Genomic DNA, 16657 nt, shown 5'->3' with positions numbered 1-16657 from the left:
AATTGGCCTTTCTCCAATTTAGAACTTCAACTTTTAGATCTGGTCTATCCTTTTCCATCACTATTTTAAAAAGAAAAGAATTATGGTCACTGGCCCCAAAGTGCTCCCCCACTGACACCTCAGTCACCTGCCCTGCCTTATTTCCCAAGAGTAGATCAGGTTTTGCACCTTCTCTAGTAGGTACATCCACATACTGAATCAGGAAATTGTCTTGTACGCACTTAAGAAATTCCTCTCCATCTAAACCCTTAACATTATGGCAGTCCCAGTCTATGTTTGGAAAGTTAAAATCCCCTACCATAACTACCCTATTATTCTAAAAAGCTGAGATCTCCTTACAAGTTTGTTTCTCAATTTCCCTCTGATTATTAGGGGGTCTATAATACAATCCTAATAAGGTGATCGTCTCTTTCTTATTTCTCAGTTCCACCCAAATAACTTCCCTGGATGTATTTCTGGGAATATCCCCCCTCAGCACAGCTGTAATGCTATCCCTTATCAAAAATGCCACTTCCCCTCCTCTCTTGCCTCCCTTTCTATCCTTCCTGTATCATTTGTGTCCTGGAATATTAAGCTGCCAGTCCCGCCCACCCCTGAGCCATGTTTCTGTCATTGCTATGATATCTTCCTTGGGGTCTGCTTTACGTGGAGTTTATTATATGATATGGACAGCCTAAAACAGACAGGCAGGGTCCTCAAAATGACAGGTCCTGCAGCGGAATGTGGCCACTCCTTGTCAGCTTTCTACAACAGATCTTATTCTTACATTTGTTAATGTTACTAACAATACTCTCTTAATTCTGCAGATGTCCAGTTGGCAAAGCCTGATTACTGACACTGAAATCGAAACCTGTCCAGTGTGTGATTGAGAGCTGACCCCATGGTGACCTGACATTGAGATGATCCAACCAGACGAATTGCATGGTTCTCCCCCCACCCCGAATCGCTCAAGGCCGCGACTGGTGCCCAGGACCCCTGCAAGAGCACCCACCTACCTTACCAACACAGAAGCTGCAAGCCTGGCCTCTTGTAGGCCCGACCTCATGGAAAAGCAGAACAAGGCCCCATTGGTGCAGGAACAAAACCTCACTCCGCGGCCACCCGACATTGAGGAGGCCTGACCTTCCAGAGCCGCCCTTCAACTGGTGTTCAGCACCACATCAGGAACACTCACTCACCGCCAGGAGCCGCTGGCTTCACTTACCGATATCTGGGATCGACTAGGAGCAGCTATCTACCCAGGAAACATGGAAGATGTGCTGGATTTCAGGTGAGACTGAAAATTACGGGTTTCAATTCTCCCCTCCCCAACATACTCCTAGCAAACATCCAAGCCTTTGAGAACAAGATGGATGAACTTAAAGCTAGACTCACCTTCCAAAGCAAATTGAGGGACTACTGTGTGCTCAGTTTTACAAAGCCATGGCTTACCCCTGCTTCTCCTGACTGTACCTTACAATGTAAGGGCTTCTCAATTCACTGATGGACTGCATGGCATCCTCAGGCAAGGCAAATGGTGGAGGTCTCTGCGTCCTGATCAACACCCCCTGGTGCTCAGACGTGGTAACTCTGGTGAGTTACTTCTCCCCGGACCTAGAATATTTAACAGTGAAATGCCATCCTTACTACTTGCCACAGGAGTTCACCTCTACCATTCTGACAGAAGTCTACATCCCATCCCAAGTGGAAGTGAAGAGTGCACTTGATGAAGTGTACAACATTACATACAGTCTTGAGACAGAATATCCCAAGGCCTTGTTCATTGTAGCCAGTGACTTCAACCAGACTAATGTCAAGCATGTGCTACCAAAGTTTCACCAACACACCTCCTGTCTCACCAGAGGTTTGAACATCCTTGACAATTGCTACACAACCATAAAAGAATGATTGCTCTATACTCCATTCATATTTTGGAAAATCTGATCACAATGGCTGTGCTTCTCCTCTTGGCTTACAAGGAGAAACTGAAGTGTGAGGACCCTTTACAGTCGGTCATGCAATGTTGGTCTGAGGTAACGGAACAGCTTCCACGGGACTGATCAGAGTGCGTGGACTGGTTCACATTCAAGAACTCAGCTGCCAACCTAACATGAGTACGCCACCAACGTCACAAACATCATCAGTAAGTGTATAGGAGACTGCGTGCCGGAGACGTTTAACCAAATATTCCCTAACTGGAAACCATGAATAAACTGGGCGATCCATTCCCCACTGAAGTCCAGGTCTGAGACGTACAATTTGGTCCACCGACCCTAAGCAGCAAATCCAGGTACGACTTTTGCAAGGCCATCAGAGACACCAAGAGGCAATACCAAATTATGTTTGAGACCCAGACTAACCACGTGGACACCTGTCATTTGTGGTAAGGCTTACATGACACAACGGGCTATAAAACAAAGTTGAACAGAATCACAGGCAACACAATATCACTACCTGATGAGCTCAATGCATTCTACGCTCTCTTTAAACAGAAGGTCAGTGATATCACCTATCCCAACAGCCTCAGATACTCCTGTCCTCACAGTCACCACCTCAGATGTGCGATCAGCCTTCTTAAGGGTGAACCCATGGAAAGCAACAGGCCCGGATGGAGTCCCCAGTCATGCACTCAGATCCTGTGCAGACCAAAGTTCCAAAAACTCTCAACCCGCTGTGAGAGAAAAACAAAACACCAAATCTCTGTTATAAATGGCAATCCCTGGATTTTAAACAGTGATCCTGCATTCTAGATTCACCCACAAGAGGAGCCATCCCTCTACACCTACCCTGTCAATTTGCCTCAGGAGTTTACATGTTCCAATAAAGTCTTACTTTTCTGAATACCACCAGCCTTGCCCGAACAACCTCTCCTCATTGGTTCACTCCAGGTATTAGTTTTGTGAACATCTTCCGAAATGCTTGAACACATTTACATTATTCCTGGAATAAAGTGATCAATACTATGCACAGTATTCCCAGTGCAGCCTCACCACTAATTGAATTGTAATCTCCATGCTAATGTGTTCAATAGTCCTTGTATTTTTTTTTCCCCTGAAGCATCAGAGGCTGAGGGGTGACCATATAGAGGTTTATAAAATAGCAAAGGTGTTTCCCTAGGGTGAGGGAATCCAAAACTAAAGGGCAGTTTTAAACTAGTTTTAAGGTGAGAGAGGGAAGATTTAACAGGGACCTAATGGGCAACTTTTTCCACACAGAGGGTAGTTTGCATTTGTCACAACTTGCCAGAGGAAGTGGTAGATGCAAGTATAGTTATAACGTTTGAAAGACATTTGGGCAGGTACATGAATAAACACAGGTAAATGGAATTAGTTCCATTTGGGAAACCTGGCCAGCATGGATGAGTTGGACCGAAGGGTCTGTTTCTGTGCTGTATAACTCTATGACTCTAATGATAACAATCTATGAGCTTTCCTAGTTATTTAGTGTACCTGCATATTAACCTCTGCAATCAACTTCCCTCCTGGACCTCCCAAACTCACATGGTGATAATTCTGATTTTGATTTCAATGTAATGGCCAACATTTATCATTGATACAACATTATTCAAATATAAAAACCTGATTATTAACTTATCACTTTTTGTGGGAACTTGCAGTGAAACCAGATCACCGTATTTCCTCCATTACAGCATCGACAAACTTGAAAAGTACTTCATTGTAAGCAATTCCCTTGGAGATGACAGGCTGAAGCCATGAACGATGTTGTAAATAAAACTCAAATTTTATTCCTAAAGTTCCTGAGCTATAGGGAGAGACTGAATAGGCTGGGGGTGTTTTCCCTGGAGCGTCAGAGGCGGAGGGGTGATCTTATAGAAGTTTATAAAATCATCAGGAGCATGGATAGGGTAAATAGACCAAGGCTTTTCTCTGGGGTAGGGGAGTCCAGATCCAGAGGGCGTGGTTTAAGATGAGAGGGGAAAGATTTAAAAGGGACCCAAGGGGCAGCTTTTTCACACAGAAGGTGGTGCATGTATGGAATGAGCTGCCAGAGGAAGGGGTGGAGGCTGATACAATTTCAATATTTAAAAGACATCTGGATGGGTATATGAATCGGAAGAGTTTAGAGGGATAAGGGCCAAGTGCTGGCAAATGGGACTAGATTAATTTAGGATATCAAGTTGGACTGAAGGGTCTCTTTCCGTGTTGTATATCTCTATGACTCTAAGTTCTTGATTGAACCATATAAATAGTGCAAATTCTGTAAATTTTAAGTACATTCAAGTAGCTTGCAGTGTCTAATAAGATGGGTAGAGAAGCAATAGCATCAAATCGGCCAGCTCTTTTTTCTGATTCTATTCATAAAGTAAGCAACTTTAATTTACATTTCAGTCTGGCTCAATGTCTTAATTCAGTGGGTGGATGAGTCAAACAGACCAGCAAGTTGGACTCTCATTCCTACTCTAAATAGGCAAGCTTGGCAGTGAGGGCAGTAGTATGTCTAGGATCTGGCCTCAAACCCAATGGAAACTCAGATAATATGCCTAAATGAGGTCCAGGAAGCTTATCTGGACGTGCTACATGACTGCATGTGACACAAGCATGGCATCGGTTTGAATTGTGATAGGCCAGCTGGCTGATGGCCTACCAAAAAGTGAGCCTCCATGCTCCAACACGAATCATCACTATTTGGACAAGCAGCACAGCAGGGGAGGAGTAAAATTGTTGAGTTTTTGTTTTAAAAGGTCACTTTGCAGCCTGTAATTTTCCCAGTTTACAGCAATGCCCTTGGCTCAGCTTTGTTTCATAACCTAGCTGCCAACTCCCTTCACGATGTTTAAAAGTTAAGTCATCAGGGTTTTAAGACATTGCAACAATTGTCGAGCATCAGGCAAATCTTTTCAAAAGCTATCAAGTTCCGAGTTCTATTTGGCATTGACGAATGGCGTATGCGAGTTGTTAGCATCCGAACATTACACAGCTACTCCATTTAGAATAATCACTCTTCATTTTGGGAAAAAAACAATTTAGTTTATGTTATGTCCCAAATGACAAAAAAGAATGTAATAACCAATTAGTGTTTGTAAGAGGTTTGCTGAACATTATTCCAGCCACAAAGAAATTCATGCGACAACATTAAAATGGCTATATTTTCTCAGGAAGATCCAAATTGAAAACGAGGCCTGAGAAAATGTTTCCTAAGAAGCATTTTGTCTCAGCTATTTTCTTCTTTAATGTTGACATCTTTTATTCTCCATTTTTTTATTTGTTTATGAGCATCACAGATCAGGCCCCATGTTTATGGCCTACTCCTAATTGCACAGCAGCAGTTACAGAGTCGTAGACTGCTACCGCACAGAAACAGACTGTTCAGACTAACCAGTCATACAGTCGTAGAATCTTAGAATTATAGACTTCTACAGCATGGAAACAGGCCCTTCGGTCCAACTTGTCCATGCCGACCAGATTTCCTAACCTTATCTTGTCCTATTTGCCAGCACTTGGCCCATATCCCTCTAAACCCTTCCTATTCATGTACTCAGCCAGATGTCTTTTAAATACAGTAATTATACCAGCTTCCACCAATTCCTCTGGAAGCTCATTCCATACATGCACCACCCTTTGTGTGAAAAACTTTTCCCAAAGGTCCCTTTTATATCTTTCCCCTCTCACCCTAAACCTATGCCCTCTAGTTCTGGAACTTCCCTACCCCAGGGTAAAGACTTTGTCTATTTACCCTATCCATGCCCCCCATGATTTTATAAACCTCTAAAGGTCACCCCTCAGCCTCTGATGCTCCTGAGAAAACAGCCCCAGCCTGTTCAGCCTCTCTCCATAGCTCAGATCCTCCAACTCTGGCAATATCCTTATAAATCTTTTCTGAACCCTTTCAAGTTTCATAACACCCTTCCAATAGGAAGGAGACCAGAATTGCATGCAGTACTATAAAAGTGGCCTAACCAATGTCCCGTACAGCTGCAACATGACCTTCAAACGCCTGTACTCAGTGCTCTGACCAATAAAGGAAAGCATACCAAATGCCTTCTTCACTATCCTATCGACCTGCGACCAATTTTCAAGGAACTATGTACCTGCACTCCAAGGTCTCTTTGTTCAGCAACAGTCCCTAGGACCTTACTATTGAGTGTATAAGTCCTGATCTGATTTGCTTTTCCAAAATACAGCACCTCGTATTTATCTAAATTAAACTCCATCTGCCACTTCTCAGCCCATTGGCCCATCTGGTCCAGATCTTGTTGTAATCTGAGGTAACCCTCTTCGCTGACCACTACACCTCTAATTTTGGTGTCATCTGCAAACTTACTAACTATATCTCCCATGTTCATATCCAAATAATTTAAATAAATGTCAAACATAATCCCAAACTAAACTAGTTCCACTTGCCTACTGGCCCATATCCCTCCAAACCTTTCCTATTCATGTACCTATCCAAATGTCTTTTTGATGTTGCAATTGTACCTGCATCCATCACTTCTTCAGGAAGTTCATTCCACACGCGAAGCCTCTATGCAAAAAAGATATTGCTCCTCGTGTCTTTTCTGAACTGCTCTCCTCTCACCTGAAAAATGTCATCTTGAAATCCCCCATTTTAGGGAAAAGACTACAATTAACCCTATCTATATCTCTCATTATTTTATAAACTTCCAAAATGTCACCTCTCAACCTCCTATGCTCTAGTGAAAAAGTCCCAACCTATCTGGCCTTTCCTTTATAATTCAAACCTTCCATACCCGGCAATATCTTGGTAAATCTCTTCTGAACCCACTCCAGTTTAATAATATCCCTCCTCTAACAGGGCGACCAGAACTGGACACAGTATTCCAGAAGAGGCCTCACCAATGTCCTGTACAACCTCAACATGACTTTTCAACTGTTACACTCAAAGAACTAAGCAATGAAGGCAAGTGTGCTAAAATGCCTTTTTAACTACACTGTCTGTATGGGATGCAAAGTTAAAAATCACACAACACCAGGTTATAGTCCAACAGGTTTAATTGGAAGCACACTAGCTTTCAGAGGCTCCTTCATCAGGTGATAGTGATGTATGTGATGCAAACTTCAAAGAATTATGTAACTGAACCCCTACTTCCCTATGTTCTATGACAATACAAAAGATCGGATCATTAATTGTATAAGCCCTATCTTTGTTTGCCGTAACAAAATGCAATACCCAGATTGAACACCATCTGCCATTTTTCAGCCCATTGACCCATTTGATCAAAGTTAGCAGCAATGCTGTGGGTCTAAATGTGAGTCAAATTTAGGCCAACCAGGTAAAGACAGGAGTCCCATTCCCTAAAGGTCATTTGTGATCCAGATATGGGTTTTCTCAACAATTAGCAGCAGTTTCCTGGTCATCACTTGGCTCGTAATTCAGGATTTGCATTGAATTCAATTTTCACCATCTGCTGTGATGGGATTTGAACTCAGGTCCCCAAAGGCCGTAGTGCACCTTTCAGGTACAGACAGTACGGAGCTGCTCTGCAAGGTCAGAGACTTTTACCTCTTACCTCTGAACAGGACCAGGAACGATCCTGCGGAGATGCTGAAACATCCTCATCCCAGCAACAAAAGAAGAAGCATCGTTCATTGTTGTACCACTCTCCCACTTATCCCCACTGTGAATATATTCGTAATATGCCATAGGATCTGCCCCTAGGTCACAATGCACTCTCTCTTTTATCTCCTGTGAGGACCAGTGGAATTTCCATTGGTCCCATAAGACATCTCCTTCTCCATCTCTGAGGATTAGACCACTGTTAGCTCAGAAGCATCAGCCATCAGCACACACCACCAACAGCTCCAATCCTCACACTTTGGAGGATCTGCTAGCTAGCTTAGAGAAAGAAGCATGTGCTAGTGCAGTCTTCATTGCCACACATCCACAACTGGATGAGAAAGAGGTGTTCCCGGTCATTGGCATTCACACCACTTCCAGAGATCAAAGACCTGCTTAGCCCGAGAAAGGGAAGGATCCCGATGGGTCAGCAATTTGTGACTCCATCGGCATATAGAAGCACACACAGGTTTTGAAAAATCAGAAAACTGGATGCTAGAAATCAGAAACAAAAATAGTAATTATTGGGAAAACTCAACAAGTCTGGCAGCATCTGTGGAGAGAGAAAAAAACAAGTTAATGTTTCAGCTCCAGTGACCCTTCTTCAGAAGTCAGAACTTCAGGACATATTCTGAAACAGGGTCACTGGAACGGAAATGTCAAGTCTGCTTTCTCTTCCACGGATGCTGTCAGCGTCCCCAGCAATTTCTGTTTTTGTTTCAAGATTGGAAAAAGCCGAGCCAGGAGAATTAATTGAGCCAAAGAAACAAGCCCAAGTAATAATGCCTGCAAATCTCTCTAGAAGCATGTAATATGTAATCTAGCAGTCAGCGACCACTGAGCTGAGCCAGTAAACCTATCTGAACAATCTCACATTTTGGCTTTTAGATTTTTCAACAAATATTAGTGTGTAATGCTCTGGATATAGTAAAGTTTCTTTACTATTGAGCCAGACATTGAGTATAAAGTGTTGAAGAGCTTATGATAATCCCAAAGTCTCCCTTTTACTGCACAATACAGACCTAAGTATTGAACCTGGGATCCCAGGTTCAAATCCTGCCACAGCTGATGGTGGGATGCAAATAAAAATCTGGAATTAAGAATCTAATGATGATTATGAAACCATTGACAATTGTCAGAAATACCCATCTGGTTCACTAATGTCCTTTAGGGAAGGAAACTGTCATTCTTGCCTGGACTGACCTACATAAGACTCCAGACGCAGAGCAATGTGGTTGACTCATTACTGCCCTCTGGGCCCAGCCAGTAATGTCCACGTTCTGTGAATGAATAAAAACACTCAGGAGGTTGGGGTCAGGGAGTCTATATGTTTACTGTCCAGAGAGTGGCCACAGTCATCAATGGTCCATGTAACAGGAGAAAGTGAGGTCTGCAGATGCTGGAGATCAGAGCTGAAAAATGTGTTGCTGGAAAAGCATGGTCCATGTAACAGTCCACCGAAATGTGTGAATGCAGATGGGGAGCTGTACAGATATTAGTCAGGGGTCTACTCATTCATTGTTTAAGGCTGTCTGACTAAGTCACTCAAAGGGGTGGTCAGTCCTGAGTTTCTGTTCACTTAATATCAACAGGGATTATCAGGGTCCACTGCTCATGGAGAGAAGCCAGTGTATTTACGTGTGGGTATTGGAGGCAGAGTGCTGGGATGCAGAGGGGATTGAGGTGGTGTGGTGGTAATGTGACAAGATTATTAATCCAGAATCCAAGGCTACCGCAGTGAGTTTGAACCTCATCATGACACATGAAGAAATTTGAGTTCAATAAAAAGCAAGCCTTATAAAAATCCATCTGGTTTGCTTCTGCTCTTTAGGGGAGGAAATCTGCTATCCATACCTGGTTTATGTGTGACTCCACTCCCAGTCATTCGGACCATCATGTCTGTGGCGACCATGATGCTATTTTAAACTAATCCCATTTGCCTGCACATATCCCTCTGTTTACTGCCTATTCATGTGTCTGTTTAAATGCCTTTAAACATTTCTATTATAACTGCCTCTACCACCTCCTCTCACAGCATATTCCAGGCACATACCACCTTCTGTGGAAAAACTTACCTCACACACCTTCCTTAAACTTTGCCCCTCTCTCTTTGAAACCCACTCCACATGGCATTGGGTATTTTCACCCTCGGAAAAAGACTCCGATAATCTGCCCTCTCCATGCCTCTCACAATTTTATATATTTCTATCAAGCCTCCAACACTCCAGCCAAAACAATCCAAGTTTGTCCTCTCCTTATAGCGAATGCATTCCCCTCCAGCCAATCTTTTAAGTTCACCTCTTTTTCATCTTCTCCAAAGCTCCACATCCTTCCTGTGGTGTGGGGACCAGAATGAAACACAATCCACAAAATGTAGTTGAACAAATGTTTTATAAAACTGCAATTTGACTTGCTAACTTTTATACTCAAACCCCCAACCAATGAAGGCAAACATGCTGAATGCCTCCTTTACCATCTTATCCACCTGTGTTGCTACTTTCAGGGAGTAATGGACTTGCGCCCCAAGATCCTTCTGTCTATCTATCAACGCTCCTAAAAGTGCTGCCATTTCCCGTACATTTTCCTCTTGCATTTGACTTCCCAAAATGCATCACCTCACACTGGTCCGGGTTAAAATCCATTTGCCATTTCTCTTCCCATCTTTCCAACTGATCTATATCCTGCTTCCTTTCTATCCACAACTTGGCCAAATTCCATGTCATCTGCAAGCATACTGATCAGATCAGCAAACTTATCATTGAAACATATTACAAATAACAGAGGTCACAGCACTGATCCTTACAGAATATCACTGTTCACAGACCTCCAGTCAGAAAAATGCCCCTCCACCACTACCCTCTGTTCTCTATGACCAAGCCAATTTTGTATCCAACTTACCAACTCATTATGGATTCCATGTGTCTTCATCTTCTGGGCCAATCTATTGTGAGGGATCATGTCAAATGCCTTAGTCCAGTGTAGGTAACATCTGCTGCCTTACACTTATCAATCATCTTTCTCACTGCCGCAAAAAAACTCAATAAAATTTGTGAGACTTGACCTCCCCTGCACAAAGCCACGCTGACTATCCCTAGTAAGTCCAATCTTTTCCAAATGTGAGTAAATCCTGTCCCAAATAATCTTCTCCAATAATTTCTTTACCATAGATGTAAGGCTCACTGGCCTGCAATTTCCTGGATTATCCAGGAAATCAGGAAGGTGCAACAGGTGTCTCAATTGTTTACTATCCATTTAATAGTTTGGAGAAGGGGGCAGATTATACTGCATCCAAATTAGCTATTGATAAAACAATAGGTGGGAAGGGTATGTTTTGTTAAGGTTATAAAGAAATTATAAGGGAATACTAATAGGTTGACTGAGTGGGCAAAAACTTGGAAGATGGTGTTTAATGCAGAAAGATTTGAGATTATGGACTTTGCTGGGAAAAGTCAAAAGACAGACTATTATTGAAATGGAGAGAAACTCCAACAAAGTACAACATAGAGAAATCCAATTGTTCTTGCACGTGAAACACAAAACGGTATCATGCAGGGGCAATGAGTAATTAAGGAGGCAAATTAAACTTTGGCATTCATTGCTTAAGGGGTTTGAAATTTAAATTAGGGAAATTGTTCAGGCTATTGATCAGGTGACACCTGGAGTACTGTGCATAGTTTTGATCCCAGTTTTATGAAATTGGCATTGAAGCAGTTCAGATGCGATTCGTTCAGCTGATTCCTGGGATGAGGAGGTTGACTTATCAAGAACAGTGATATAGTATAGGCCTTTATTCATTAGAGTTGAGAAGAATGAAGGGTGATCTTATTGAAATATAACATTCTGAAGGATCTTGTTGAGATTATGTTTCTACTAGTGGGAGAATCTTCGAACCAGGGCACACTTATGGAACAAGGTAAGACTCAATTAAAACTGAAATTCAAAGGAATTTCTTCTCTCAGAGAGTAATGAATATCTCAAGTTCTCTACCCCAGAGAGTTGCGGCAGCTAGTTCAGTGAAAAATATTGAAAGAGGAGATAGATAGATTTTTGAAATGCCTGGGAATTGAGACTATGATGAGCTTGCACAATAGAGAAACTGAGATCTTTGGTCAGTCTCATAGTAGTTTGGATTGAAGGCTCAAATTACCAGGCACTTCGACCATCATCTCTCTGAAACATTGTTGGTTTCCCACCACAGTTACAATCGGAGGAAATTTCAGGTCTATATCTTCAGCCACTCTCTAGCTGACATCAAAACAGAAGGAACAGCCAAGATCTTAAAAAGAGAAACTGTGTAGTTTGCATCTGGGCACATTACTGCCAATACTAAGATTTCATTGAACTGGATCGAGTATAACTTACCGAAACTGAACATTCAATAGACAATAGGCGCAGGAGTAGGCCATTCTGCCCTTCGAGCCTGCACCACCATCCAATATGATCATGGCTGATCATCCTTAATCAGTATCCTGTTCCTGCCTTATCTCCATAACTCTTGATTCCACTATCCTTGAGAGCTCTATCCAACTCTTTTTTAAATGAATCCAGAGACTGGGCCTCCACTGCACTCTGGAGAAGAGCATTCCACACAGCCACCACTCTCTGGGTGAAGAAGTTTCTTCTCATCTCTGTCCTAAATGGTCTACCCCGTATTTTTAAGCTGTGTCCTCTGGTTCAGCACTCACCCATCAGCGGAAACATGTTTCCTGCTGCCAGAGTGTCCAATTCTTTAATAATCTTATATGTCTCAATCAGATCCCCTCTCAGTCTTCTCAACTCAAGGGTATACAAGCCCAGTCACTCCAGTCTTTCAGCGTAACGTAGTCCCGTCATTCCAGGAATTGACCTCGTGAACCTACGCTGCACTCCCTCAATAGTCAGAATGTCTTTTTTCAAATCTGGAGACCAGAACTGCACACAATACTCCAGGTGTGGTCTCATCAGGGCCCTGTACAGCTGCAGAAGCACCTCTTTGCTTCTATACTCAATCCATCTTGTTATGAAAATTACAACATTTAAAAGACATCTGAATGGGTATATGAATAGGAAGAGTTTAGAAGTATATGCTAACAAATGGGACTAGACTAATTTAGGATATCTGGTCGGCATGGATGAAGTGGACCGAAGGGTCTGTTTCTATGCTATACATCTTCATGATTCTATGACTCTATATCACCATTCCTTCACTATCACTGGGTCAAAAAATTAGAACTCCCTCCCCTGATTACGTATTGACGTGGAGATGCCAGTTTTGGACTAGGACGAACAAAATCCAAAGTCACGTAACACCAGGTTATAATCTAACAGTTTTATTTAAAATCACAAACTTTCGGAGCGCTGCTTCTTCATCACGTGAAGTCGCAAGAAGTGGACAGGCACAGAATTTATATGCTGTTGGACAATAACCTGGTGTTGTGTGACTTAAGATTTAATTATGTATTGTTATGATTCCAGCTGATAAAACTACAGGACAGGTCAGATCCCAGAATGTAATCTAATGTGTCAGATTATATTTTCTTTTAACATAACCTTGTGGTCTTTCACTAAAACATAAGCACACTAGGCAGCTGGTTTGGTTTTAACTATAAAATAGATGCTTATTACACAAAAGAAATAGAAATGAAATAAAACAAACCCACCTATCTAAATATCACACAATTTGAAAGATTGCAAAACAAAATCAAAACTTCCAAAATCATTTTACAGGTACTCAAAAACCAGAGAAATTTTCTTTTCCGATCAAATCTGTATTTTTTACTGAACTGCTTCTTTTGAGTTCTGATCCAGTCAGCTCCACACAACTGAAATCTCAGATATTCTCAACATTTCTCAACTTTGAATAACCAATGAAATTTAGAAGAAAACACTGTGGTCTGAAAGTTTTCACTCTCTTCACGAACTAACTTATTGGGGAGCAGTCAGGAGAGAAGGAGAGAGGAGCGGGGGCTGCCAGGAAGGTAAATAGAGTCATTGAGTCATTGAGATGTGCAGCATGGAAACAGACTCTTCCGTCTAACCCATCCATGCCGACCAGATATCCCAACGCGATCTAGTCCCACCTGCCAGCACCCGGCCCATATCCCTCCATTTGATTCCATTTAGGTAGTAATCTGCCTTTCTGTTCTTGCCACCAAAATGGATAAACATTCATTTATCCACATTAAACTTCATCTGCCATGCATCTGACCACTCACCTAACCTGTCCAGGTCACCCTGTAATCTCCAAACATCCTCATCACATTTCACCCTGCCACCCAGCTTTGTATCATCAGCAAATTTGCTAATGTTATTGTTGATACCATCTTCTATATCATTAACATATATTGTAAAAAGCTGCAGTCCCAGCACGGATCCCTGCGGTACCCCACTGGTCACTGCCTGCCACTCCTAACATCCTCCCCACGTTTCACCCTGCCACCCAGCTTAGAATCATCAGCAAATTTGCTAATGTTATTACTAATACCATATTCTATATCATTAATATATATTGTAAAAAGCTGCGGTCCCAGCACTGATCCTTGCTGTACCCCACTGGTCACTGCCTGCCATTCCGAAATGGAGCCGTTTATCACGACTCTTTGTTTCCTGTCAGCCAACCAACTTTCAATCCAAGTTAGTACTTTGCCCCCAATACCATGCACCCTAATTTTGCTCACTAACCTCCTATGTGGGACTTTATCAAAAGCTATCTGAAAGTCCAGGTACACTACATCTACTGGATCTCCCTCGTCCATCTTCAGAGTTACATTCTCAATCAATCTATGCAGGTACCCACTTAGTCTCTGTGCCACTCTCTCTTGTCACAACTTATTTTTCATAAATCTCTTGGGCAGCATGGTGGCACAGTGATTAGCACTGCTGCCTCACAGCGCTAGAGACCTGGGTTCAATTGCCACCTCGGGCAACTATCTGTGTGGAGTTTGCACATTCTCCTCTGGATGCTCCGGTTTCCACCCACAGTCTAAAGATGTGCAGGTTAGGTGAATTGGCCATGCTAAATTGCCCGTGAAGGGGTAAATGTAGAGGAATGGGTCTGGGTGGGTTGCTGTTCGGAGAGTTGGTGTGGACTTGTTGGGCCGAAGAGCCTGTTTCCACACTAAGTAATCTAATCTATCTTCTCTATTCCTTTCTACTCAGCTGTACTTTGGCAGAAAGAATATAAAAGAGAAGATAAAATTCTAAAGGGGAAGATGGCAAGAGCAGAGTGCATAGGTCATTGAAGGTGGCATGACAGATAAGGAGAACATATAATAATGCATAAAGTGTCCTTAGCTTCATTAATATAGACATGGAGCACCAGATTAAGAAGGTGATGTTGAACTTGTACAGAACACTGTTAAACCTCAATTGATATATTGTACGCATTATAGGAAAAATGAGGCCTCTTCTGGAATATTGTGTCCAGTTCTGCTTGCCCAGTTTATAGGAAGAATATTATTATTGAGCTGGAGAGAGTTCAGAAGCGATTTACCAGGATGCTGCCACTATGAAAGGTTTGAGTTATAAAGAAAGGCACAATAGGCTGGGACTTTTTTCAATGGAGCATGGAGCATGGCAACCTTATATCAGTTTATAAAATAATGTGAGTTATAGATAGAGCTAATGTCTTTTCCCTTGGAAGGGAATTTCAAGACTTGGGGGCACATTAAGGTGAGAGGAGAGAGAGATTGAAAAAAGTCATAAGGGGCAAATTGCTTACATAGAGGGTAATTTGTGAATGGAATGAACTCCCTGAGGAAATGATGGATGTAGGTACAATTACAACATTCTCAAAGATATTAGAATAAATACATGAATAGAAAAGGTTTGGAGTGATATGGGCCATGAGCAGACAGGTGGGACTAGTTTAGTTCGAGATTATGTTTAGCATGGACTGGTTGTATTAAAGGGACTGTTTCCATGCTGAATGACTCTATGACTCCATGTCAATCCATTGGAGAAAGTGCAAAAGTGATTTACAAGAACAGGCTGAAGAAACAGAAACTTCAATTATGAGGATAAATGGAAGAAGTTGGAAATGTTCTCTTTGGAGAGAAGAAGGCTGAGAAGAGATTTAATGGAGGTTTTTGAAATCATGAGCAGGCTAGATAGGGTAAACAGAGAAGTTGTTTCCGATCATAAAAGTAACAAAAATGAGAGAGGCACAGGTGTAAAGTGGTGTGCAAGAAAAAACAAAGGCGATACAAGAAAAATATTATATCATACAGTGAGCCATTAGAGTGTGGAATGTACTTCCAGGACATGTGGTGGAGGAAGTTCAATGGAGACATTCAAGAAGGCATTGGCTGATTATTTACATAGAAGAAGTGTGTAAGAATTTGTAGTGTGCAAGAGCGTGTAGTATTTAAGAGCGTGTACTGCGTAAAGAGTGTGTTATGCATGACTGTGTAGTGTAAGAGTGTGTAGTGTGTAAGAGTGTATAGTGTGTAAGAGTGTATAGTGTGTAAGAGTGTATATTGCATTATAAGAGTGTGTACTGTGTAAGAGTGCATAGAATGTAAGAGTGGGAAGAGTGTAAGAGTGTGTAGTGTGTGAGAGTGTGTAGTGAATGAGTGTATAATGTGTAAGAGTGAGTAGTGTATAAAAGTGTATCATATAAGAATGTATAATGTGTAAGGGGGTGCAGTGTATAAGAGTGTGTACTGTGTAAGAGTGCATAGAATGTAAGAGTGGGAAGAGTGTAAGAGTGTGTAGTGTGTGAGAGCGTGTAGTATATGAGTGTATAATGTGTAAGAGTGAGTAGTGTATAAGAGTGTATCAGATAAGAATGTATAATGTGTAAGGGGGTGCAGTGTATAAGAGTGTGTACTGTCTAAGAGTGCATAGCATGTTAGAATGGGAAGAGTGTAAGAGTGTGTAGTGTGTGAGAGTGTGTTGTATATGAATGTGTAATGTATGAGTGTATAATGTATGAGTGTGTACTGTATGAATGTATAATTTGTGGGCGGCACTGTGGCACAGTGGTTAGCACTGCTGCCTCACAGCGCCTGAGACCCGGGTTCAATTCCTGCCTTAGGCGACTGACTGTGTGGAGTTTGCACGTTCTCCCCGTGTCTGCGTGGGTTTCCTCCGGGTGCTCCGGTTTCTTCCCACAGTCCAAAGATGTGAATTGGCCATGCTAATAGGCCATACTAAATTGCCC

Source organism: Chiloscyllium plagiosum, chromosome 1 (genome assembly GCF_004010195.1).
Source record: "Chiloscyllium plagiosum isolate BGI_BamShark_2017 chromosome 1, ASM401019v2, whole genome shotgun sequence".
Taxonomy (NCBI): Eukaryota; Metazoa; Chordata; class Chondrichthyes; order Orectolobiformes; family Hemiscylliidae; genus Chiloscyllium; species Chiloscyllium plagiosum.
Note: the sequence above shows the minus strand (reverse complement) of the source record.